Source organism: Hemitrygon akajei, chromosome 25 (genome assembly GCF_048418815.1).
Source record: "Hemitrygon akajei chromosome 25, sHemAka1.3, whole genome shotgun sequence".
Classification (NCBI taxonomy): domain Eukaryota; kingdom Metazoa; phylum Chordata; class Chondrichthyes; order Myliobatiformes; family Dasyatidae; genus Hemitrygon; species Hemitrygon akajei.
The window spans coordinates 21,383,659-21,408,686 of record NC_133148.1 but is presented as its reverse complement, the minus strand read 5'-3'; the positions used below and the strand labels follow the sequence as shown (position 1 = coordinate 21,408,686).

Sequence of the window (25,028 nt, the reverse complement as noted above, 5' to 3'; positions counted from 1 at the left end):
CAAAGTGCACAACCACACACTTCCTGACACTGTATTCCATTTGCCACTTCTTTGCCCATTCTCCCAATCTGTCTAAGTCCTTCCTTAGCCCCTCTATTTCCTCAAAACTACCTGCCCCTCCACCTATTAGCCGCAACTCAGTGATGCCCACAATCTCTTAGCTGTGCTACAAGAACATCCGTATACTGCATGCATTCAAACACAACATCTTCAGGCCTACACTCATCACCCTTTTTCATTTTGCCCCCATGTTTAACTCCTCCCACTGACTGTAATGTTGCCCTTTCACCTGCCTGTCCTTCCTCACAGTCTGACTACATTTGGATAGGTACTGCCCCAACCTCACTCCTGTTCCCATTCCCCTGCTAAATTATTCTGAATCCTCCCCAACAGTTTTAGCACACATGCCCGCAAGGATATTGGCTCCCTTTAATTCAAGTGTAACCTGTCCATTTTGTACAGGTCATATATTTCCTAGAAGCGATTCCAATGATCAGAAATCTGAATCCCTGCCCCAATTTCTCAGCCACTCATGCATTTGCCAAATCATCCTATTACTGTCACTGGTGCGTGGCACACGCCACAATCCAGAGATTGCTGCCACTGAGCTCCGATTTTCAGCTTTCTACCCAACTCCCTATTAGGGTGATCGGAGGTGGAGAGGCTACGTAACTTTAAATTCCCTGGTGTAATATCAGAGAATCTGTCCTGGGATCAGTACGTAAAAAGAGCACAAGACCACCTCTACTTTCTTGGGAGTTTGCGCAGATTCGGCATGACATCTAAAAGTTTGACAAACTTCCACAGATGCACACGGGCGAGTATCCTCACTGACTGAATCACGGCCCGGTAGGGAAACATCACTGCCCAGGAGTGGAAGAACCTACAAAGTGTGGCGGGAACAGCCCAGTCTATTGTCACCAGTACAATCTTCTATGCGGTGGTGTGCTGGGGCAAGAGTATCAACACGGGTGACGCCAACAGACTCAATAAACCAATTAGAAAGGCTGGGTCTGTTGTAGGACTCAAACTGGACACACTGGAGGCTGTGGTAGAACAAAGGGCCCGATGGAAAATCCTGGCAATTCTGGACAATGTTTCTCACCCTCTGCATGCCACCTTGGCTGAACAGAGGAGCACTTTCAGTAACGGACTAAGACAACTACGCTGCTTCAAAGAGCGCTATGTGAACTCATTCTTACCCTCAGCCATTAGGCTCTATAACAAGTCAACCTATAGCCGGGGAAGCGATGACCCTCTCCTGTTCCAGTTAACTTAATTTTTATTCCGTCTTACTTCTCTTCTAATGTTTGTATATCTGTGCACTTGTAATGCTACTTTGACTTGTAATTTCCTTTGGGATCGATAAAGTATCTATCCATCTTAACTCACCTCAACTCTGAAATATTCCACACCCTATGGACTCACTTCCAAGGACTCCACAACTCATGTTCTCAGTATTATTTATTAATTAATGTATTTATTAATTTATTGTACTTGCACGATTTGTCTTCTTTTGCACATTGGTTGTTTGCGAGCAATTTTTCATTGATTCTATTGTATTTCTTTTCCCTACTGTGAATGCCTGCAAGAAAATGGAATCTCAGGGTAGTAAATGCTGACATCTACATACTTTGATAATAAATTACAGTACTTCAAACTTCGAGGTGAGTTTGGGAGAGGGGAAGAGGTTTGGGGTTCGATGTTCTAGCTGCTGTCTTCCAGGTGAGCGATATGTTACTCTTTTGTGGAAGGGAGGGGGTTGGCAGTTTGGGGTTTGTGAGGTTTTGTTTTTTTTTGTGTTGGGGGGGAAGATGATGTCATTTCTTTTCAACTACTTCCTGTTGTTTCTTTGTGTTGTGGCTATCTGGAGAAGATGAATCTCGGAGTTGCATTTTGCATTCACACTTTAGTAATAAAATGAACCTCTGCACCTTTGAAAAGTGAGAGCGTGCAGCAGAACGCAGAGAGTGGAGGGTACTTCAAATAGGAAAAGTCACTGTTCATACCTTTGGCAGGATTTGAAATATTATCCATCCAATTTGCACTTAGCCTCGCCAAAGCATTGGAGAAAGACAGTGGGGGTCGGTGGGGGAGTGGGATGGGCAGTGAAAATGACACTCAACCAAAAGCTCAAGGTGGCCTTTACAAACACAGGGGCCTTGCAAAACAGTTTCAGTTTTTACCAGTGCAGAAGAGGCTACATTGCCAGCACTGAATACAGTAGACCAGGATGGAAGAGGTACAGCTGAACTTCTGGAAGGGACTTTAGGCGACCATTTCACAGAGCAACCCTCTCTCCCACTCTGCATCCTGGCAATCTTTGCTCTTCCCTCTTAACCTCCGTGCAGAAATAACCCAAAACCTTGACTTATGCTATTTGACTCCCCAGATTCGTGTGTAAATGCACAAAGCGCATTTACTAAACTTGCGGAAGATACTAACATAGCGGGTACTGCACACAGTGAGGAAGGTTACGAGAAATTACAGGGGAATCCTAATCACTGAGGATTGGCGAATGGCTTTCCATCACAATAAACGCAAGGTATTACATTTTGGAAGATCAGACCAGGGTAGGACTGACACAGTGAATATTTGGGACCTAGGGAGTGTCATGGAACAGAGGGACCAGGGAGTGCAAAGTGCACAATTTACAGAAAGCAACATCTCGGGTAGACAGGGTGGTGAAGGTGGTGTTTGGCACATTGGCCTTCATCGGTTAGGGCAATTAGTATAGTGTTTAGAAATTATGATGCTGATGAGGCCTCACTTTAAGAGTATTGTGTACAGTTTTGGTCACCCTGTTACAGGAAAGATTTTACTAAACTAGAAAAAGTGCCTGCAGCACCCAGGGCATGTCCTTTTCTCACTGTTACCATCAGGCAGAAGGTACGGAAGCCTAAAGGCACACACTCAGCGATTCAGGAACAGCTTCTTCCCCTCTGCCATATGATTCCTAAATGGACATTGAACCCGTGAAAACTACCTCACTTTTTTAATACATATTATTTCTTTTTCCATAATTTTTAATCTGTCCAATATGTGTATACTGCAATTGATTTATTCACTTCTTTCTTCTTCTATATTATGCATTGCATTGAACTGCTACTGCTAAGTTAACAAATTTTGTGATACATGATGGTGATAATAAACCTAATTCTGAAAGAACACACAACCCATTGACCAGGATATTGTCTAGGCTTGGACGTCTAAATTACAAGGGAAAGACTAGGATTGTATTCTCTGGATAATCAGGTGTGGCTTGACATTGGCCTATAAGATAATGATTACAGACAGAGTGAAATCACAGAGACTTTAACCTGGGAAACGGATGCTGAAGACAAGAGACCATAGCTTTATGATCAGAGGCAAAATATTTAAGAAGGACATTAGAGCAGCTGCTTCTTGCAATGGGTGGTGAGTATTTGGAACGACCTACCTGAAATAGTGGCTGGGACAGACACATTAGCAATGTTAATGTCCATCCAGATAGAAGAAATTTGGAAGGCTATGGGTCAATCGGGAACACACAGGACTGGCTCACTACACAACACTGATAGTATGTGCAGAGACAATTTCTAGACTCTTTGACGCTATGAAATGCTGAGTTCTTCCAGTGTCGTGTTATTTTTTAATCCCAGATTCCAGTATCGGCAATTCTTTAGTTCACGCATTCACCCATTTATGTTCCTGGGGCCATGGCTGCCTCTTTACCCATAACACCCCACGAACAAGAAACCGATCTATCCACCACACACTCCAAGAAACGCGCATGCGCCTTGTGGTCTCTGGGCCCAGATGGTGTCAGCACATTCGGTCAGCAGGCAGACCGAAGGCTGAAGGGAGTGTGGGAGGGCCGGGATTGTGCCAGTGTGTATATCCGAAGGCCGCACTGATTTTTCCACACCACAGACTGCTCCAGGACGGACCCCAATGCTAATAATCTGCCGCCCGCGTCCCGTTCCTACCTGCCGCCGACTCCGCCCGAGCTTTTGTCCACTCAGCGCACAAGCCCCTTTCCGGCACGACTTCCGGTTTTCGGCGCCTGCGCACTCGGCTCGCATTGTCACCGACGGCGCATTCGGACGCAGACGTGTTGACAGTGTCTGAAAGCACAAAACAGTCAGTGTTTTCTGTGGAGAACTCGGTCGCTAATCTAACACAGCAAAGTACTTGTGAAAACCAAAACATGAGCTGGAAATTAGAAATAAAAGAACAGAAAATGTTGCAAACACTCAAAAGGACAAACGACCCTTATGCAGCATAGGTGGAACGCGATGGGGAGATAAGACAATCTTCCACGCCACCACCGACCTTCATATCATCTGCAAACTTATTAACACCCCCCCCCCCTTCCTTCCACTTCCTCACCTAAGGCATTTATAGAAGCCACAAGAGCTGGGGGGGAGGGTGGTGTCACAGAACAGATCCCTGTGGAACACCACTGGTCATAAACCTCCAGACAGAATATGCTCCATCTATAAGCAGCCTCTGCCTACTGTGGGCAAGCCAGTTCAGAATCCACACGAGCAAGTTAACCCGGATCCCACACCTCCTCACTTTATCAAAAATCCTAAAAAAGTGGGAACCTTGTTGAACACCTTCCTGAGTTCAAAGTTCAAAGTAAATTTATTATCAAAGTACATAATATGTCACCATATACAACCCAGAGATTCATTTTCTTGTGGGCATTCACAATAAACACAAGGTTACAATAGAATCAGTGAAAGATTGTACCCAACAGGGCAGACAACAACCAGTGTGCAAATAAAACTCTGCAAATACAAAAAGAAAGAAAAGGAAAAAGTAAAGAAAGAATAAATATCGAGAACATGAGATGAATACGCTTGATGAAACGGCTCCCCAAACTATGTTGGGTCTCACTGATGTAGAAGAGGCCACACCAGGGAGCACCCAATACAGCAGACAACTCCAACAGACTCAAAGGTGAAGTGTTGCCTCACCTGGAAGGATAAGCGATCTTGAAGTAAAGGAGCCATTAGGAGGTAGTGACCATAATATGATAAGTTTTTACCTGCAATTTGAGAAGGATAAGGGCAGATCGGAGGTGTCAGTGTTGCAGTTGAACAAAGGAGACTATGGAGCCATGAGGGAGGAGCTGGCCAAAGTTAACTGGACGGATATCCTAGCAGAAAAGACAGTGGCAGGTATTCTTGGGAATAATGCACAAGGTGCAAAATCAGTTCATCCCCCGGAGAAGGAAGGATTCAAACGGGAGAAAGGGGCCACAGTGGTTGACAAAGGAAGTCAGAGATTGCATAGTATTAAAAAAAAGGAAGTATGACAGAGCTAAGGTGAGTGGGGAGGACAGATGATTGGGAAATTTTTAAGGAACAACAGAACTGAACTAAAAAGGCAATACGGGGAGAAAAAATTAGGTACGAACGCAAGCTAACCAGGAATATAAAGGAGGATAGCAAAAGCTTTTTTAGGTATGTGAAGAGAAAGAAGATAGTTAAGAACAATGTTGGGCCCTTAAAGAATGAATTGGGTGAAATTGTCATGGGAAACAGAGAAATGGCAGAAGAATTTAATAAGTACTTTAGATCTGTCTTCACTAGGGAAGACACAAGCAATCTCCCAGATGTATGGATGGGCCAAGGACATAGGGTAACAGAGAAAATGAAACAGATTGACATTAGGAAGGAAACGGTGATGAGTAGACTGATGGGACTGAAGGCTGACAAATCCCCAGGTCCAGATGGTCTGCATCCTAGGGTACTAAAGGAGGTGGCTCTGGAAATTGTGGATGCATTGGTAATCATTTTCCAATGTTCCTTAGATTCAGGATCAGTTCCTGAGGATTGGAGAATGGCTAATGTTATCCCACTTTTTATGAAAGGAGGGAGGGAGAAAACAGAGGACTATCGTCCTGTCAGCCTGACATCGGTGGTGGGGAAGATGCTAGAGTCCATTACTAAAGATGAAATAGTGGCATATCTAGATAGCAGTGATAGGATTGGGCCGAGCCAGCATGGATTTACCAAGGGCTAATCATGCTTGACTAATCTATTGGAGTTTTTCGAGGATGTAACCAGGAAGTTAGACAAGGGAGATCCAGTGGATGTAGTGTACCTTGATTTTCAGAAGTAATTTGATAAGGTCCGACATAGGAGATTGGTGGGTAAAATCAAAGCTCAGGACATCGGGGGGAAGGCATTGACATGGATAGAAAACTGGTTGGCAGATAGAAAGCAAAGGGTAGCGGTGAATGGGTGTTTCTCGGAATGGCAGGTGGTGACTAGTGGGGTGCCACGGGGCTCGGTATTGGGACCACAGCTGTTTACCATTTACATCAACGATTTAGATGAAGGCATTGAGAATAACATCAGCAAGTTTGCTGATGATACTAAACTGGGTGGCAGTGTGACATGTGATGAGGATGTTAGGAGAATTCAGGGTGACTTGGATAGGCTGGGTGAGTGGGCAGATACTTGGCAGATGATGTTTAATGTGAATAAGTGTGAGGTTATCCACTTTGGGAGTAAGAACAGGAAGGCAGATTATTATCTGAACGGTGTAGAGTTAGGTAAGTGAGAAATACAAAGAGATCTAGGAGTCCTTGTTCATCAGTCACTGATGGTGAATGAGCAAGTGCAGCAGGCAGTGAAGAAGGCTAATGGAATGTTGGCCTTTATTACAAAGGGAATTGAGTACAAGAGCAAGGAAATCCTCTTGCATTTGTACAGGGCCCTGGTGAGACCACACCTGGAGTATTGTGTACAGTTTTGGTCTCCAGAGTTAAGGAAGGACATCCTGGCTGTAGAGGAAGTGCAGCGTAGATTCACAAGGTTAATTCCTGGGATGTCAGGACTGTCTTACGCAGAGAGGTTAGAGAGACTGGGCTTTTACACTCTGGAATTAAGGAGATTGAGAGGGGATCTGATTGCAACATATAAGATTATTCAGGGATTGGACAAGATAGAGGCAGGAAATATGTTCCAGATGCTGGGAGAGTCCAGTACCAGAGGGCATGGTTTGAGAATAAGGGGTAGGTCATTTAGGACAGAGTTAAGGAAAAACTTCTTCTCCCAGAGAGTTGTGGGGGTCTGGAATGCACTGCCTCGGAAGGTAGTGGAGGCCAATTCTCTGGATGCTTTCAAGAAGGAGTTAGATAGGTATCTTATGGATAGGGGAATCAAGGGATATGGGGACAAGGCAGGAACCGGGTATTGATAGTAGATGATCAGCCATGATCTCAGAATGGCGGTGCAGGCTCAAAGGGCCGAATGGTCTACTTCTGCACCTATTGTCTATTATCTATTGACTGCTTGGGACGCTGAATGGTGGCGTGGGAGGAGGTGTAGGAGCAGGTGTGGCACTTGTTCTGCTTACAGGGACAAGTGCCAGGAAAGAGATCATTGAGGAGGGACAAGCGGATTCGTGAATCACGGAAAGATCCCTGAGGGAAGCAGAGAGTGGGGTTCGGTGAGGTGGGAAGATGTGCTTAGTGGCCGGATTGCATGGTAGATGGTGGAAGTTACAAAGAATGATTTGCTGACTCCCAATTCCAAAACTTAATATTAGAACCACCAACTCTACACCAACTGCTGGTCAACTCTGGGTATTATTTCCCTGTTTAGGACACAGCTCTGCTATAGACTACTGCACACAAATACCAGCATCCCTGTGCGTAACCACCTACATCTCCATGTCCTCCTTTGCTATGGATTCTTTCCTGATACACCTCCCGTGTTCAAAGCCCATCTGCTCAGTGCATTCACCTCGAGGTTCAAAGTAAATTTTTTATCAGAGTTCATATATGTCACCATTTACTACCCTAAGGTTCATTTTCTTGCAGGCATTCACAGTAGAACAAGGATCCAATGGAGAAACATCAAAGTCTGACAACCAATGAGAAAAAGATGACAAACTGTGTAAGTACAGCAACAATAATAAACAAGTAAATAACTAATACTGAGAACGCGAGTTGTTGAGTCCTTGAAAGTGAATCCATAGTTTGCAGGATCAGTTCAGTGTCGAAGTGAGTGAAGTTATCCGCGCTGTTTCAGGAGTCTGATGGATGAAGGGTTTTAACTGTTCCTGAACCTGGTGGTGTCCTTCCTGACAAAAAGAATGCTTGAAGGTGTTTCCCTGGGGCAGCAAACTTTTGCAGATGTGCACAGCGGTGAGGGAGGCTTTCCCTGTGATGGACTGGGCTCCACCAACTACTCTTTAGTAAGCCCTTCCGTCCTTGGGTAGTGTTGGTGCCGTTCCAGGCCATGATGCAACCAGTCAGTATACTTTCCACCGTGCATCTCTAGAAGTTTGTCAAAGATGTGACATGTTGCTTCTGCACAAACTTCTGAGAAAGTAAACGAGCTGCCTTGCCCCCTTTGTAATGGCATTGACATGCTGCACCCAGGACAGATCTTCTGAAATGATACCCCCAAAGAACTTAAATTACTGACCCTCTACCACTCCAATCCCCTTGAGGACTGGCTCATGGGCCTCCCATCTCTTTCTCTTGTAGTCAATAATCAACTCTGTAACTTTGCTGACTTTGAGTGAGAAGTTGTTGTTGTGACACCATTCAACCGGACTTTCATTCTCACTCCTTCACGTTGACTCCTCACCATCGTCGATTTGGCCAGCAACAGCAGCATTTCATCTGATTTATCAGTCTAGTTCAAGATTCAAGATTGTTTAATGACATTTCCTGTGCACAAGTGTAAACGAGAGTGAAGTAATTGTGACTCTAATGTGATGCAGCACAAAAAAATTCCACAAAAAATAAAGACCCAATAATAATTTTTAAAAATTACAATAACTATAAATACCTAAGATAGCTTATATACATAGATTGATTGTATGTCCATAAAGTGATGATAGGCTGTACATAAGGTTGCTAAAGGAAATGATAAAGTTGTGGTGGAGGTGTCGATCAGCCTCACTGCTTGGGGAAAGGAAATGATTTTAAGCCTGGTGGTCGTGGCATGGATGATTGGGACAAACAGTCCATGAGCAGGGTGAGTGGGATCCTTCATGATGTTACTGGCCCTTTTCCTGCACCTTTCTGTATGTATGCCCTTGACAGTGGATAGGCTGGTGCTAGTGCTGCATTGGGCAGTTTTGACTACCCATCATCATTATGAGTCGTGTTGTATGACATCATCATTATGTGCCATGTCATATGACATCATCATTATGAGCTCTGTCATATGAGGTAGATGATTACGGTCTTTCCATGAACATGATAGCTCTTGGCAAATTTTTCTATGAAATAGTTTACCATTGCTTCCTTCTGGGCAGTGTCTTTACAACACAGGTGATCTAATACTCTCTGAATAGTTGGCCAACTTGTACAGATGTGTGGTGGACAGTGTGCTGATTGGCTGCATTACGGCCTGGTATGGGAACACAAATGTCTTTGAGCAGAGAATCTTAAAAAAGCTAGTGGATTCGACCCTGTATATCACGGGTATAAACCCTCCCAACCATTGAACACATCTACATGAAATGTTGCTGTAGAAAATCAGCATCCATCATCGAAGATCTTCACCCAGGCCGTGCTCTTTTCTCACTGCTGCCATCAGGTAGAAGGTACAGGTGCCTCAGGACTCACACCACCAGGTTTAAGAACAGTTACTACCCCTCAGCCATCAGGTTCTTGAACAAAAGGGGATAATTACACTCATTTAAGGACTCCGTTATCTTGTTCATTCATGCTCATTATTTATTGCTAGTTAGTTATATCTGCATTTGCACAGTTTGTTTACAGTTTACTTCCCGTTTACAGTTACTGTTGCACAGATTTGTGAAGTGTGTCCACAGAAAAGGAATCTCAGAGTCATGTGTGGTGACATGTTGGTACTCTGATAATAAATTTTACTTTGAACTTTGAACAATCTACCCACCAAAATAACAACTTTGAAATTCATATGCAATCACCAATTTCCCCAAATGCCAACTTCTCTGCGAAGTTTGGGAAATTCATAGCCAGAACAGAGATACTCACAGTTTTTTACCTCTTGACCTGAATTCCATATGGCCAGTTTCAATTTCAGGTGTTTCTCTCTCTCTACCAAATCAACTCTAAAGGAAAGAAATAAAAGAACACAAGTGGAGAAACTAGAACTAAACCCATGTTTAGACTCGAATAAACAACTAATTTCAAGAGAGAATAATAAACAATTTGAAGAATAAAGAAAAAGACAAAGTAAACAAATGGGGGCGTCACATCTTCTAAAAGAGATACCACTTTGTAAACATAAGTGCTCTTGCCAATCTATTTTGTAAAAAAAATAGTAGGGCCTTTCATTAGAACAGGATTAATTCAGCATTCTCCCAATACGGATTTAACTAACAAACAAGTTCAATTCACTCATGCACTTCATGCATTCTCTCTCTCTCTTTCCCACCTCTTGTCTTTCTCTATATCTCTTTCCCATACTGCTCTTTCTATCTATCCTCTCCCCTTCTCTTTTTCCTCTGTCTTTCTATCCCTTTCTGTTTCTCTCCCACTCCTCCTGTATGTCTCTCTCTCTCCCCATCCCTCTGTCTCTGTATCTCTCCCATCCGTCTTTTCTATCTCTCTCCCCCTTTCTATCTCTCACACCTCTACTCTTTCTCTCTCTCCCCTTCCCCTTTCTCTACTCCTCTCTATCTCTGCCATCCCCCTCGCTATCTCTGTCACACCCCCTCTTTCTATCTCTCCCCTCTCTCTCTCTCTCTCTCTCTCTCTCTCGAAAACAAAAGCTGATTACATCTGCCGGACGATGCTGAGTATGTTCTACGAGTCTGTGGTGGCCAGTGCTATCATGTTTGCTGTTGTGTGCTGGGGCAGCAGGCTGAGGGTAGCAGACACCAACAGGATCAACAAACTAACTTGTAAGGCCAGTGATGTTGTGGGGGTGCAACTGGACTCTCTGGCGGTGGTATCTGAAAAGAGGATGCTGTCCAAGTTGCATGCCATCTTGGACAATGACTCCCATCCACTCCATAATGTACTAGTTAGGCAAAGGAGTACATTCAGCCAGAGACTCATTCCACCGAGATGTAATACTGAGCGTCATAGGAAGTCATTCCTGCCTGTGGCCATCAAACTTTACAACTCCTCCCTCAGAGTGTCAGACACCCTGAGCCAATAGGCTGGTCCTGGACTAATTTCCACTTGGCATTATTTACTTATTATTATTTAATTATTTATGGTTTTATATTGCTATATTTCTACACTATTCTTGGTTGGTGCAACTGTAACGAAACCCAATTTCCCTCAGGATCAATAAAGTATGTCTGTCCGTCTGTCTGTCAAAGCCTGTCTGGAAAAAAGACGGGTAGCATTTGTTTCCGGTTGTTTGACACTAAAGCCTGGGATATCGTTGAATTCCCTCTCTTCATCTGTGTGATCTCCTCTCCCCACCAACCGATCTCTTTTCTTACCGTGCCGACTACAACCAAAACTGTGCCGGGATTATAAAATCTAATTCACTTTCCGGAACATCTCACAATCCCCTGTGATTTAAGCAGCTCTTCCTATAACTCAAGAAGCCCTTCTCTCTGACTCTCAGTTTGGGTAACATTTTGCCCGGGAGCTCTATACTGCTGTTCTGAGTTCTGCTTGTTTAACCCTCTCTGTCCTGCCTCTGTCAAGTCACACAACAGTCACTTTTCTCTCTCTCTGTTGCCTCTTTATCCTCTCCACCATGCATTCTGATCTTCCTCTCTTTTTTATAAAATCTAATTATGTTGCTCTCAGGTATATATTCCCCCTAACTTTATTACAATATTCAGAGGCAAACCCAACTGATTCTCTGTATCGACAGGTAGGTCGGTACAGCGCGGAGTTGCCAGCTAATCTCCCGGTTCTGTATTCAGTATTCAGTGACAACTCCTTCCTCCTGTCCCACCCCGCCTGGACTCACTCACTGAATTTCCTACATTCCAGGCAGGCCAGTGCGGTGCCAATTCTCCAAGCTTCAGCTCCCGACTCATGTAACGGATTTACCGTTTCTTTCCGCTCCAGCCCGCTGCGCAGTACCGTTAGTTCCTTCGGTTATCTGGGCTTCTCTCCATCAATGTCCTGGGACAACGCCTTGCCGGACTCCCAGCACAGTGGTGCTCCGTTAGGCCAGCATTGAAAGGGTCCTGCTCGCAGCGCCAAATGAAGACATAAAGAATTCACAGTAACGCACACAAAATACTGGGGGAACTCAGCGGGTCAGGCAACATCTATGGAACTGAATAAACAACGCCGCTTTGGGCCGAGACCCTTCATAAGGACAGCCCTGGGGTTTTACAAAGCCGTTGCTAGGATAGTAACCAGGCATGACTTTACTACAGTTGTGGCTAGGCCCAATTTCAGACTTTCACTACCTGGTACCAACCCTGCAGGGGCCCCTTTAATCTCTCTGCTCTGTATTCATTCTCCTCTCTCCCTATCTCCCTCCCGTGCTACACAGCCAAGGATTCACTCTTTTCTTCACACACCTGCAAGGGCTGCTTGGAGTTTACCTTAATCCAATTCCAAGGCCGCATGAACGCCCCCTTTTCTTTCTTTCTTTTGGTATTAACACAGTTTGTTGTCTTTTACACGCCAGTTGTTTGGCTGCCTTGTTGTATAAGTCTTTCATTGATTCTATAGTATTACTTGTACTTACTGTGAATGCCTGCAAGAGAAGGAATCTCAGGGTTGTATATAGTGACATATATGTACTTTGATAACAAATTTACTGTTTTTGTACTTCCTAGCTCTCAAGTCCTTTTTTTCCCAGCTACTTGCTGGCTACCTGACCATCAATTGTTGCTTCATAAACCTTCCTTCCACGTGACTAACCATGTCAACCATGGTTCCTACATGTGTCCCTGCCTAAATTGGACAAACCTATTCAGAACCCTGTGCAAGTGTTCCCCGAATAACATCTGCATGTCCATTGTACGTTTCCCTGACAGCATCCGTTCCCAGTTTACACTGCCAAGTCCCTGCCTCGTAGCATCATAATTCACCTTTCCCATGCTGTCTGCTCCTCAGGGCGTCTCGGAAATGCTCCCCTGGCCAGGTTCATTGACGTATTAGATCCAGATCGTTCCTTCCTCCAGTTGGCCTCTCTGCGTGTTCCATTATGAATCCCTCTTGGACACACGTAATAGATTCTGCTCCGTTTAAACCTTGTGCACCGAGGAGCTGCAACTGAACATTAGGGAAGCTGAAGTCACCCATGACAGCAACCCTGTTAATCTTGTACCCTTCCAAAATCTGCCTCCTGATCTGCTCCTCGGCGTCTCTATGACTATTCGGGGGAAGGGGTGTTCATGCAATACTCCCAAAAGAGTGAATGCTCCCTTCCTGTTTCTGACCTCCACTCACATGGACTAAGTAGACAATCCCTCCATGGTGTCTGCCCTTTCTGCAGCTGCGACACAATCCCCGATTAGCAACTCCGCTCTCCCACCTCTTTTACCCTCCCTCCCTGTCCCTTTTGAAAGATCTAAACCCCAGGACATCCAGCAGCCATTCCTGCCCTTGCGAGAGCCAAGTCTCTGTAAGGGCCACAATGTTGTCACTCCATGTCCTGACCCCTGTAAATTCATCGTTCTTGTTCCTGATACTTCTCACATTAAAGTCGACACTCTTCGACCCATCCAACCGACTACATTTTCGGCCTACCCACTGCCTATCGTTCCTCACAGTCTCTCTACATGTTGCACCTACCTTTACAGCTGCTCTATCCTCTGACCTAACACTCTGGACAACTGGAACCCTATCCCTGATAGGGTAGTGGGAGGATGGGGTGAGAGCAGATGTACAGCTCTTGCCCCGACCCAACACCCCACCAGCCTCCACATCCAGCACATTATCCTCCACACCTTCCCCCATCTCCAACGGGATCCCACCACCGAGCGCATCTTTCCCTCCCCCCCCACCACTCTCTGCTTTCCACAGGGATCGCTCCCTCTGCAAACCCCTTGTCCATTCATCCCTCCCCACTGATCTCCCTCCTGGCATTTACCCATGCAAGTGCTACACCACCTCCCTCACTACCATTCAGGGGCCCCAAACAGTCTTCTGTGAGTCTGTTGGGGTCATATACTGTGTCTGGTGCTCCTGGTGTGGCTTCTTGTTTATCGGTGAGACCCAATGTAGATTGGGACACCACTTTGCCGAGCATCTACACTCTGTCTACCAGAAAAAACATGACCTCACTCACGTCCCCATCTACATCAATGAAGCTGTAGTGGAGCGTGTATCAAGCTTCAAACTCCTTGGTGTCCACATTTCGGAGGATCTCACCTAGTCCCTGAACTCCTCCATCCTGATCAAAAACGCACAACAGCGTCTTTATTTCCTGCTGAGCATCAAGAAAGCTCACCTCTGTGCCAGGATACTGACGGACTTTTACCGCTGTACCATTGAGAGCATACTCACCAACTGCATCTCAGTGTGGTATGGCAATTGTCCCGTATTGGACCACAAAGCACTCCAGTGGGTGGTGAAAACTGCCCAGCGGATTATCAGCACCCAATTTGCCCACCATTGAGAACATCTACCATAAACGCTGCCTGGGCAGGGCGAAAAGCATTATCAAGGATGCATCTCGCCCTAACCATGGACTTTTTACTCTCCTCCCATCCGGTAGGCACTACAGGAACCTCCGCTCCCGCACCAGCAGGCACAGGAAGAGCTTCTTCCCTGAGGCTGTGACCCTGCTGAACTTCACATCACAGCGCTAAGCAATATTGCACCCATATTGTACTGTCTCAGTACTTTTATATTTGTGTGCTGTAGCACTCACTTTTTATTCACAGTTATTTTGTCAATAACACTATTCTTTGCATTTCTGGTTGGATGCAAACTGCATTTCATTGGCTTTGTATCTGTACTCGGCACAATGACAATAAAGTTGAATATAATCTAATCTCCCAGTGGCCACTCATTTTAATTCCACTTCCCATTCCCATTCCGCTATGTCCATCCACGGTCTCCTCCACTGTCATGATGAGGCCACACTTAGGTTGGAGGAAGAACACCTTATATTCTGCCTGGGTAGCCTCCAACCTGATGGCATGAACATCAACTTCTCAAACTTCCGGTGATATCTCCCTCCTTCACCATTCCCCATCCCTTTTCCCTCTCTCACCTTATCTCCTTGCCCACCTATTGCCTCCCCCTGCTGCTCTGGTCCTCTCTCCTTTTCTTTTTTCCATGGACTTTGGTCCTCTTCTATCAGACTCCCCCCTTCTCCAGCCCTGTATCTCTTTCACCAATCAACTTCCCAATCTTCACTTCATCCCTCCCCCTCCCGGTTTCACCCCTCACTTTGTGCTTCTCTCCCCCTCCCCCCACTTTTTAAATCTACTCCTCGGCCTTTGTTCTCCAATCCTCCGAAGGGTCTCGGCCCGAACCATTGATTCTACTCTTTTCCATAGATGCCGCCTGGCTTGCTGAATTCCTCCAGTATTCTGTGTGTTTTGCAACAGACATGCACTGGAGGGGAAGTAAACATGGAGCTATTCTAAGCATAATAAACTACTAAATCCAGTTTGTGTTCATTGTTTAAAAGAAATAAAAGAATACACATCAATGAGTTTTTTTCTCATAAACTCTACAGCAACATGTAATAATATCAATCCTTTCACAGTTTATTGAAGTTATTAAACCTTTTCTATACAATTTAAATTCCTTTCTGCACTGGTAGCAAAGGAAATGTGTGCTCACACCTTAGGGGGATCATTGGTTCTTATCGCCCTGCAAACCTAGTTTAAACCCTCCGCAACAGGCTCAGCAAACCTGCCTGCAAGGATGTTGGTCCGTCTCGATATCTGGTGTAACTGTAACTTTCATGCAGGTCATACGCTCCGCAGAAGAAATCCCAATGATCGATGAATCTGAAACCCTGCACCCTCCACCAATTCTACAGCCATATCATCCTATTCTGATCCTCACTGCTGTGTGGCACAGGCAACAATACCGACATTACTACCCGTGAGGTCCTGCTTTTTAGCTTTCTTCTTAGCTCCCTACATTCACTCTTCAGGACCCCAGCCCTTTCCCTACCGGTACCAGTATGTACCCTGACTTCTGATTGCTCCCTCTCCCCGGTAAGAGTACTGTGGACTCAGTCTGAGATGTCCTGACCCTGCCATGGGCCATCTGAGTATCCTTCATGCCCAAAAGTAAATCCCTGTCTGTTCCCCTTAATACTGAATCTTGTCACCACTACACATCTCATCTCCCTCTTCATTTCTGAGCCAGAGAGCAAAGCTCAGTGCTAGAGGTTTAGCCACTGTGGCTTTCCATTGGTAGATAGACCACCACCCCCCCAGCCTGAATAAAATCCAATGGGATAAACTTGCTATTGAGGGGAATGACCATAGGGATACTCTGCACTCCCTTTTTCTCTCCTGAAAGCTACCTGTCTCCCGCAACTTAGAGGTGATGGTCTCCCTGTTACTCTTCATTGTCTCAAATGATCTGTAAGTCACCCAGCTCCAGCTCCAGTTCCCTAACATGATCTAGGGAGCTATATAGATCATCCATATGCGCTTCTCGTAAATGTGGCCACCAGGGACACTAGAGGTCTCCCAGGCTTCCCACAGCAAGGTAACAAGTATTTCAAACCAACTATTTGTGTAGTAAAGCGTTTGTGGCATTGCAGGACTCCAGGGATAGCCATGGGCACCTGCATGGGCCCCAGCTATGCCTGCCTTTTTGTTGGCTATTAGAGCAGACCACGTTTGAAGCTTCCCCAGTAATCCTCCACAACTCTTCCTCCGCTACATCGACAACTGCATTGGTGCTGCTTCATGCACCCATGCCAAGCTCGTCAATTTCATCAACTTTGCCTCTAACTTCCACCCTGCCCTTAAGTTGACTTGGTCCATTTCTGACACCTCCCTCTCCTTTCTCGACCTCTCTGTCTCCATCCCTGGAGACAAACCATCAACTGACATCTTTTATAAAGCTACCGATTCCCATGGTTAGCTTCACTATACCTCTTCTCACCCTGACTCCGGTAAAAATGCCATTCTCTTTTCTCAGTTCTTTCGTCTCTGCCACATCTGTTCCCAGGTTGCAGCTTTCCATTCCAGAACATCCGAAATGTCCTCCTCCTTCAAAAAACTGGGGTTCTCTCCCTCCCTCCCTCCAGTATTGATGCTGCCCTCACCTGAATTTCCACCACTTCCCGAGCATCTGCGCTCACCCCTTCTTCCCGCTGGCTTAACAGTGATAGAGTTCCTCTTGTCCTTACCTATTACCCCACGAACCTCTACATCCTTCACATTACCCTCTGCGACTTCCGCCATCTCCAAAGAGTCCCTACCATTAAACAGATCTTAACTTCCCTCCCTCGCTCTGCTTTCTGCAGGAATCACTCCCTCCACGATTCCCTTGTCCATTCGTCCCTCCCCACCTATCTCCCTCCAGGCACTTATCCCTGCAAACAGCCAAAGTGTTGCACCTGCCCGTACACCTCCTCCCTCACCTTCATTCGGGGTCCCAAACAGTCTTCCCAGGCGAGGCAACACTTCGCCAGCGAATCTGCTGGGGTCATCTATTGTGTCCAGTGCTCCTGATGTGGCTTCCTCCATATTGGTGAGACCTGTCAAAAATTGGGGGCCGCTTCGTTGAGCACCTCCTCACCATCTGCCAAAAGCGGAAATTCCCGGTGGCCAAACATTTTAATTCCCATTCCCATTATGACATGTTGGTCTATGCCCTCCTCTTGTGCCAAGATGTGGCCACCCCCCATTGTGGAGGAGCAGCCCCTCATATTCCATCTGGGTGGTCTGCAACCTGATGGCATGAATATCAATTTCTCCTTCCGGTAAAAATTTCCCTCCTCCTTCCCTCTTCTTCTGTCCGCCACTCTGGCCTCTCACCTCTTCTCATCAGCCGATTGCTTCACCCTGGGTCCCCTCCTCCTTCCCTTTCTCCAAATGTCCACCCTCCTCTCCTATCAGATTCCTTCCTCCCCAGCCCTTGACCTTTCTCACCCACCTGGCTTCACCTATCACCTTACCTTTTTATTCTGGTGTCTCCCCCCCCCCCCCTTCATTTCCAGTCCTGAAGAAGGGTCTCGGCCTGAAACATTGACTATTTATTAATTTCCATTGATGCTGCCTGACCTGCTGAGTTCCTCCAGCGTTTTGTGTGTGTTGCTTTGGATTTCCAGCAACTGCAGAACTTCTCATATTTGTAATACTCTCAGTAGCCTCTTTATTAGGTACCTGCCAATAAAGTGCCCATTGAGTGTGCTTTTGTGGCCTTCTGCTGATGTATCCCGTTTATTTCAAGGTTCAGTGTGCTGTGCATTCAGAGATGCTTTTCTGCACAGCACTGTTGTAACACGTGGTTATTTGAATTACAATTGCCCTCCTGTTCGCTTGAATCAGTCCAACTATTCTCCTCTGATGTCCCTCGTTATCACAGAGCTGCCACTCACTGAATATATCTCGTTCCTCGCACCATTCTCTGTTAACTCTAGAGACTGTTGTGTGTGAAAATCTTAGGAGATCAGCAGTTTCTGAGATACTCAAACCACCCCGTCTGGCACCAACAATCATTCCACAGCCGGTCACTTAGATCGCATTTTCCCCCATTCTTACGTTTGCTCTCAACAACTGAACCGTGACCATCTCTACATGTTTTTATGGATTGAGTTGTTGCCACATGATTGGCTGATTACATTGGCATTAGCAAGCATGCATAAGAACATAATAAATCGGAGCAGGAGTCGGCCATCCGGCCTGTGGAGTCTGGTCTGCCATTCAATAAGATCATGGCTGATCTGACAATGGACTCATCTCCACCTACCTGCCTTTTCCTCACAACCTTTAATTCCCCTACTATGCAAAAATCTATCCAACCTTGCCTTAAATATATTTACTGAAGTAACCTCCACTGGTTCATTGGGCAAAGAATTCCACAGATTCACCACTCTCTGGGAAAAGCAGTTCCTCCTCATCCCCGTCCTAAATCTACTCCCCCAAATCTTGAGGCTATGTCCTCTAGTCTCACCTATCACTTTCCTGCCTCCATCTTATCTATCCCTTTCATAATTTTGTATGTTTCTATAAGATCTCCTGTCATTCTTCTGAATTCCAGAGAGTACAGCCCCAGGCGAGCAGATGTACCAAATAAACTGGCACTGAGTGTGCATCAGCAAGCATGGGGAATTGTCAGTCCAATGGGAATAGAGAAAGTAGGGAAATTGGGAATATTTTCAGGTTTGTAGACTGTGAGCAGTGAGGTGCCAAACAGCTGAACCCTGGGACCATGATTTAGAAGATGACGACATTTGGAACATCATGTCCTGGTGTGGAAATATCAATGCCCAGAAACAAAAAACTCTACAGGAAATAGTGGAAACAGCCCAGTCCACCACAGGTAAAGCCCTCCCCACCATGAACACACGTACAAGGTGCGCTGCCACAATAAAGCTAGAGACTGTGAGAAAGGAGGACGGCCCAGAGTGGGAGAGGGGGAGGGATCCAGAGAAGGGAAGTATGGAAGGGGGAAACCCAGACACAGGAGGGAGGGAGAAATGTAGACAAACCAGAGATGTGGGAATGGGTGAAAGGGCCAACCAGAGTTGAGGTGAAAGGGAAGATACACAGAGACGGTGTGTGGGCACATCTCAGTGGAGGAGGTAGTGGGAAGGTGACCCAGTGAAGGGGTAGGGGCAGCGGTGGAACAAAGGATGAGGCACAGGGTCAACCAGGACCTCGGTGTGGAACGGGTTTCACTGGGGACCATTCAGATCCTGCTATTTCATTCATTGGCCCGCACTCCTAGTTATCATTCCCTTGGTCAGTAGGGGATCTGCCTCTCCCAACCACACTCTCCCTATACCTCCCCCACCCCCCACCAGTCTTTGCTGATCTCGCTCTGGTATCCAGCCCCTAATGTTCCCCACTCCAATCCACGTGCCACACACAGATGAACGAATGGCTGAGGAATTGGTGCGAGGCAGGGGTTCAGATTTCTGGATGATGGGGCTCTGTTCTGAGGAAGGTATGACCTGTACAAAAAGGATGGGTTACACTTGAACCCTAGGAGAGACCAATATCCTTGCAGGCAAGTTTGATAGAGCTGTTGGGGAGGCTTTAAACTAATTTGGTGGGGTGGGGGGGGGGGGGGGTAGGAACCAGAGTGATAGGGCTGAGGATGGGGCAGCTGCAATATGGGTCGATGCAGTGTGTAGTGAGACTGTGAGGAAGAACAGACAGATAATAGGGCAAAGTTGCAGTCAGTGGGATGTGTAGATGGGTAACATGGGGGCAAAATCAAAAAGGTGATGAATATAGGACTGAACATGTTATATTCAAATGCACATGGTGTATGAAATAAGGTAAATGATCTTGTTGCACAATTAGAGATTGACTGGTGTGATATTGTGGGCATTAGGCCACACTTAGACCCTCTCCAGTTCGCCTATCAGCCCCGACTAGGAGTTGAGGATGCCATTGTCTACCTGCTGAACCGTGTCTACGCCCACCTGGACAAGCCGGCGAGCACTGTGAGGGTCATGTTTTTTGACTTCTCCAGTGCATTCAACACCATCCGCCCTGCTCTGCTGGGTGAGAAGCTGACAGTGATGCAGGTGGATGCTTCCCTGGTGTCATGGATTATTGATTACCTGACTGGCAGACCACAGTACGTGCGCTTGCAACACTGTGTGTCAGACAGAGTGGTCAGCAGCACTGGGGCTCCACAGGGGACTGTCCTGCCTCCCTTTCTCTTCACCATCTACACCTCGGACTTCAACTACTGCACAGAGTCATGCCATCTTCAGAAGTTTTCTGATGACTCTGCCATAGTTGGATGCATCAGCAAGGGAGATGAGGCGGAGTACAGGGCTACGGTGGGAAACTTTGTCACATGGTGTGAGTAGAACCATCTGCAGCTTAATGTGAAAAAGTCTAAGGAGCTGGTGGTGGACCTGAGGAGGGTTAAGGCACCGTGACCCCTGTTTCCAACCAAGGGGTCAGTGTGGACATGATGGAGGATTACAAATACCTGGGGGTACGAATTGACAATAAACTGGATTGGTCAAAGAACACTGAGGCTGTCTACAAAAAGGGTCAGAGCCGTCTCTACTTCCCGAGGAGACTGAGGTCCTTTAACATCTGCTGGACGATGCTGAGGATGCTCTACGAGTCTGTGGTGGCCAGTGCTATCATGTTTGCTGTTGTGTGCTGGGGCAGCAGGCTGAGGGTAACAGACACCAACAGAAACAACAAACTCATTCGTAAGGCCAGTGATGTTGTGGGGGTGGAACTGGACTCTCTGAAGGTGGTGTCTGAAAAGAGGATGCTGTCCAAGTTGCATGCTATCTTGGACAATGTCTCCCATCTACTCCATAATGTAGTGGTTAGGCACAGGAGTACATTCAGCCAGAGACTCATTCCACCGAGATGTAACAGTGAGCGTCATAGGAAGTCATTTCTGTCTGTGGCCATCAAACTTTACAACTCCTCCCTCGGAGTGTCAGACACCCTGAGCCAATAGGCTGGTCCTGGACTAATTTCCACTTGGCATTATTTACTTATTATTATTTAATTATTTATGGTTTTATATTGCTATATTTCTACACCATTCTTGGTTGGTGCGACTGTAACAAAACCCAATTTCCCTCAGGATCAATAAAGTATGTCTGATTCTGATCACTGAGTTGTGGCTGAAAGATCATGGTTGGGAGCTTAACATTCAAGGATGCACATTCTATCCAAAAGACAGGCAGGTAGGCTGATGGGGTGGTGTGGCTGCATAGAATGTAGAACATAGAAAACCTACAGCACAATACAGGCCCTTCGGCCCACTACATTGTACCGAACATGTCCCTACCTTAGATGTTACTTGGCTTACCTATAGGCCTCTATTTTACTAAGCTCCATGTACCTATCCAAAAGTCTCTTAAAAGACCCTATCGTATCTGCCTCCACCACCATTGCCGGCAGCCGATTCCACGCACTCACCAGTCTCTGAGTGAAAAACTTACCCCTGACATCTCCTCTGTACCTACTCCCAAGCACCTTAAACCTGTGTCCTCTTGTGGCAACCATTTCAACCCTGGTAACATACGTTGGTGAAAAAAAAATAAAATCTTTAGAAAGAGGTGACATGGGATAAGAAGGTGCAAAATCCTCGTGGGCAAAGCTAGGAAACTGCATGGGTAAAAAGACCCCAACAAGAGTTATATATTAGCCTTCTGAACAGTACGTGGGATATAAATTACAATGGTAGTTAGAAAAGGCATGTAATAAGGACAATGTTATTATAGTCATGGCTTAATTGAATATTGAGGTAAATTGGGAAAATCAGGTTGGTGCTGGATCCCTAGAGAGGTTAATTTGTAGAATGCCTACGAGATGGCTTTTTAGTGTAGCTTGTGGTTGAGCCCACTATGGGAAAGCCAATTCTGGATAGGGAATTGTATAATGAACCAGATTTGATTAAGGAGTTTAAGGTAAAGAAGCCCTTAGGAGGTAGTGATCATAATATGGTACCTTCAGTTACATCTATCAGTATACACTGCAGTAAAGGGCATTACAGAGAGGCATGAGAGAGGAGCCAGAGAGAGGAAGGGGATACTTTTGGGGATGATGGCAGAACAGCAATGGCAGGAGTCCCTACAGGCAAATCAGAAGGTGCAAGATAGATGCATCCCAAAGATGAAGAAGTATTCTAAGGGGAGGATAAGGCACCCGTGGTTGACAAAGGGAAACAAAGACAGCATAAAAGGAAAAGAGAGCACATATAAGTAGGATGATTGGGAAGCTTTTAAAAACCAACAGAAGGCAATTAAAAAGCCGTAAGAAAAGATGAAATATGAAAGTAAGCTAGCCAATAGCAGAAAAGAAGATACTAGAAGTTTTATTTTTCAGATATATAAAGAGCAAAAGAAGTGAGAGTGGATATTGGACATGAGGCTGCTTAACTAGATAAGAGCAGAAGGTATTACAGGAAAAATACTAGCATGGATAGAAGACTGTCTAACTGGCTGGAGGCAAAGAGTGGGAATAAAAGAGGCCTATTTGGTTGGCTGCTAGTGACTAGTACATGTTGCAGGGACTGGTGCTGGGACTGTTTCTATGTCAACGATTTGGATGAAGGAATTGATTGCTTTGTGACCAAGTTTGCAAATGATATGATAGTTAGAGGGGCAGGTAATGTTGAAGCAGGGGTCTTGAGAAGGAGTTAGACAGATTGGGAGAATGGGCAAAGGGGTTGGAGATGGAATATAGAATAGGGTATGGCAGAAGGAATAAAGGCAGAGACTTTTCTAAACAGGGAGAAACTTCAAAAATCAGAGGTGCAGAGGGAGCTAGGAGCCCTTGTGCAGGATTCCCTAAAGGTGAACTTGCAGATTGAATTGGATGGAAGGAAGACAAATGCAATGCTAGCATTCATTTCAAGAGGGCTAGAATACACAAGCAGTGATGTGATGCTGAGTTTTTATGGGCCTGGGCCTGTGCTCACTGGAGTCTGGCTGCACAAGGTGGGAATCTCACTGAACCATATCAAATATTGAAAGCATCCATTGAAAAAAGCAGTCAACATCTCGGGACTCAGTCCTGACGAAGGGTCTCGACACGAAACGTTGACTGCTTCTTTCAACGGATGCTGCCCGATCTGCTGAATTCATCCAGCTTTTTTGTACGTCTTGATTTGATCACAGCATATTTGTGTTCAAATATTGAAAGCCCAGATGGAGAGGATGTTCCAGTAGTGGGAAAGTCCTGGACTAGAGGGCACAGCCTCAGAATACAAGGATGCCCCTTTTAGAACGGAGATAGGGAGGAAAAACTTCAACCATAGGCTGGTGAATTTGTGAATTTCATTGCCACAGCTGGCTGTGAGACCAAGTCATTGGTTATATCTAAAGCGGAGGCTGATAGGTTCTTGATCAGTAAAGCCGTCAAAAGTGAGGGGGAGAAGGCAGGAAAATGGGATTGGGTGGGAAAAGAAGTCAGCCATGATTGAACGGTGCAGCAGACTTGACAGGCTGAATGAGCCAATTCTGTTGCTATTTCTTGTCGTCTTTCCTCATGACCAGTGCTGAAATTACACAACGGCCGTGGCCCTTCACACCTGGGCAATACTCAGTCTAAGATTTGCCCCTTCTGTCCAGCTCGGAAATCTGATGGCACAGAGTCCAGGAACTTCCTATCCGGTTTCAGAATGATGAAGGGATCTCGAAGTAGACGTCAATGTAGATCGACACACCACCTGTCTCGCATGTTCGGTCGGATTGCGGTCTGAGCGTGAATACAGAGAAAACACTGTCCATGTGCAGAGTTACACCACAAGTGGACAGCAGGAGACTTTTCCCCAGGATGAAAATGGCTAATATCGGGGGGGGGGGGGGGGGTAAGGGCATCATTTTAAGGTGATTGAAGGAAAGGAAAGGGGGGATATTAGAGGTACGTTTTCACACCTTTAAAACGTGTGAGGGTTTGAAGTTGAGGGTGTTGAGGGGCCCAACCCTCTCCATTCTCCTCAGCGGGTAGAGTTATTGATGAGTTTTCCGGACTGTAGGGTGTGTTCTGGGAAGTTGTGCATGATGTGTACTTGCACAGATTTGAAACTGTCGTGTATCAACACACTGACACCGTGTGGAGGCTTGTGGGCTTCGTCAGGTGATGCCAACTCTGGGTCACCCAGGTTGGAACAGCTGTGGACGAGATGCCTGGCGAAGATTGATCCAATCCTGTCTCCCGAGCGGACAGACATGCATCTGCCCCTCCTGGGCCGTGCCATATGAAACTACTGAGGCAGGGTTGGGTGAAGAAACGATGGTTGACAAGACATGTGGAAAATTCGGTCAAAAGGAAGAAAGAAACCTTCTTAAGGTTTAGCAAGCGAGGATCAGCCAGGTTCTAGAGAATTACAAGATAGCCAGGAAGGAGTTGAAGAATGGCTTTGGGAGAGCTCGAAGGGGCATGAAATTCAGGGCACACACAAAATGCTGGTGAACATGGCAGGTCAGACAGCATCTACTGCCTGGCCTGCTGTGTTCCACCAGCATTTTGTGTGTGTTGTTTGAATTTCCAGCATCTGCAGA

At 46.0% G+C, this 25,028-nt stretch overlaps 1 protein-coding gene across 1 annotated transcript in view; it reads right to left on the bottom strand.

The window, feature by feature from the left end:
• Positions 1-25,028, bottom strand: part of LOC140716179 (uncharacterized) — a 55,671-nt gene that overhangs the window by 14,846 nt on the left and 15,797 nt on the right. The window contains exons 2-3 of the mRNA XM_073028823.1: positions 9,980-10,056; positions 3,969-4,106 (exon numbers count right to left, since the gene is read on the bottom strand). The gene's annotated coding sequence lies outside the window, so the exon portion shown is untranslated. The remainder of the gene's footprint in view (positions 1-3,968; positions 4,107-9,979; positions 10,057-25,028) is intronic.